Raw genomic sequence first — 2676 nt, 5'->3', positions numbered from 1 at the left:
GATTTTATTTGACCATTTTACTCATCCTAGCAGAGGCAGTTAGGCTGTTATGTTATGAGTCAGAACGCTCCTTGGCGACAACAACACCAGGCGCCAGAGCATTGAAGCTGTAAAACAGGAAATAACAACAACAAAAAATAGAAGACGTTACAACCTTGCACAACATCAATTCACCTCCCACGTTTAGATAACAAGAATAACCTCATACAATGCAATGAAAATGATATTCACCTGATGTGCTGGTACTGCTTGAACAGTGGCAGCGGCCTGAAGTACGAAGTCAGGTGTTGTTGCCAGCCATAGTTTTCCACCAGCACTGTACCATCCTCCAGTCCAACCAGCTGTGGGATGTTGACCCCTGTCACAGTGCTGTCCTTCACAACACCAGCAATCTCAGACCAAGTGTTCACTCTGGTCTTTCTGAAGTGCTGCTTGATGAGGCCGAAGCACCAGTCGGGGCCAAACTTGGTGTGGCCTGTGATCAGGTAAGTGAAGGTCCAGACTGTAGTGGAGCTTAAGCATGGTCCACCAGGCACAATACCAGAGCACAAACTTGTTCTTGTTTTGGCCACTGCAGTTATCACAATTAAGGTCCACATGTGTTTCCCCAACTCCATAGTTGGTGAAGAAATGGTGCATGTAGTTGATGACCGAGCTTCTGCCTTTGCTGGATGACATGCCTTCATCAATTAAGTAGTTGCTTCACAGCAGACACCAAACAAGCCACACTTGCGAGGAGTTAAAAAGTAGATGGGACCTGGCTGCATAGGGTCAGAAGGATAGTGCACCTGCAAACAACAAAAGAACATAAAATTAATTAAAAGAAAATGTAATGTAAAACATGTTTTTTTATGGACCATTATCAGGTAAGTTTCACTTACCTACAAATGTGCAGAGCATCAGCACTGCATACAGAAACATCATCTTGGAAACTGGAAGTTAAAATGAAAACATTAAATAATGTGAGATCAATAAAAGTAGTGGCTATCATGGAGGTCAATTATTAAATAATGAAAGTGTGTTGTTTATGCTTTACATTCCAAGTGTTGTCATCGATTCTTGTAGAGACGCCACACTGCTGCTTTTGTCACATGGGATTGCAGCAGCTCTCCACCAAAGTGTTTGTGTCCTGGGATGGCGTCCTGGTAATACTATTGCGTTATCCTCTGCGTAGTTATTGATGAAGTTCACCATTTGCTGCAAGTCCTCATGCTTCAGGTGTAACCTGGCTTGCTTGGGCCAGCTCTCTTTTTGATGGTAGGCATTTGACCATTATCCTTGTATGACTGGTGGATGAGAGAAAGACTTGTTCTACTGATGCTGAAAGGCAAATTCCAGATACAAATATGTTGCCATTATTATACAATAGTTGCCATAATCACCGTCAGACATACCTGGCTAACTTGATGGGTCATGTAATCATCTGGCGAGTTGGAGTCTTTTGTTTAGACATGCTAGCTAAACAATGAACCATAATCCTAATCCATAGAGTAGTAGCAATACGAACAGATTGTCATAGCTAAAGTTAACCAAATAGGTTCAATGTTAGCTAGCTAACATTAGGCTATAACTGGCAACATGAAATGGCATTCTCAGATTAAATTACTACACACAGATCATAAATGTAATGTTAGCTAGCGAGCCAGCCATCTAACGTCAGCTAGCTTACGTAAACTCACTCACTTTTGTACATCGCCTTGGTCTGTACAATTGACCTTATTTTAGTGCCCCAAAAACGTAATAGTTCCAGATCAACTGTAATGTCAATACCATTGTAAAGCACACTTTCTCCCATTTCCAACAAAATAAATGACATGACCTAAACGCTGCCCGTTTCTGCATGATTCAAGAAGGCAATGAGCCCCGTTGGGTCTTTGTAAAAATGGCAGGTGGGGAAGCGAAACTAATGCATGATAGTGAGAAGGAGAGATGTTGTGTGGGAAAATTGCTTTTTTTCACTCGATCTGTCCAACTTATCACCTTATCGTCTCTAAAATGTAAATAAAACACTATAAAGAGTTTATATAATGTGTGCTTACATACCTATAGGTAAACAGTTTTTTTGAGAGTCGTTATCGCTTGCAGTGACGACACAAAATATGACTAGGTATCCCCCTTTGCCCTCATCACTGTCCATATCTTGTTTTTAAACGATAAGAGAAGTGCTACACCTGGTGGAGAGAGATTGTAAGACAGAAAAAGTAGCTTTATGCGTGCTGTACGTTACAGCATGACACGTCATGAGGTAACAGAGGGTCCGTTTTTTCAACTTTTCTCCAATACTATAGAGCCATTACCATGTCGATCAACGCTTGAATAGAAACTTAGCTCATACCCCAGATTTTGAAGTCAACACAGTCGCTACAGTCCCATTAGTTTTCTTTGCAGCCTCGTTTGAATGTCGCGGTTGCGCACATTTGTATGGAATGGTGTGAGTTTACGTTAGCTAACAGTAAGATTTAACTTGTGGTCTTTTGTTCAGACATTTAGCTAGCTAGCTAAACAATTAACCATTATCCCAATCCACAGAGTACTAGCAATACAAACCGATTGTCATAGCTAGCTAAAGTTAACCAAATTGGTTCAATTAAAAATGTATAATATCTGAAACTGTAGCTAGACTCTTACCCGTATACATGGATGAATGCTTCACGGCAGACTGCAACCTCTTTCATT

General features: G+C 41.0%; 1 long non-coding RNA gene across 1 annotated transcript; it reads right to left on the bottom strand.

The window, feature by feature from the left end:
• Nucleotides 1-356: 356 nt before the first annotated feature.
• LOC121847482 lies at nucleotides 357-2317 on the bottom strand. The gene is made up of 3 exons (XR_006084338.1): nucleotides 1037-2317; nucleotides 882-932; nucleotides 357-788 (listed from the first exon to the last, which is right to left on the bottom strand). It is a non-coding gene; the product is annotated as an uncharacterized LOC121847482 (long non-coding RNA).
• Nucleotides 2318-2676: the final 359 nt, after the last annotated feature.

This window comes from Oncorhynchus tshawytscha, linkage group LG01 (assembly GCF_018296145.1).
Source record: "Oncorhynchus tshawytscha isolate Ot180627B linkage group LG01, Otsh_v2.0, whole genome shotgun sequence".
In the NCBI taxonomy this organism is placed as follows: Eukaryota; Metazoa; Chordata; class Actinopteri; order Salmoniformes; family Salmonidae; genus Oncorhynchus; species Oncorhynchus tshawytscha.
This window is presented reverse-complemented; position numbering and strand designations above follow the sequence as displayed.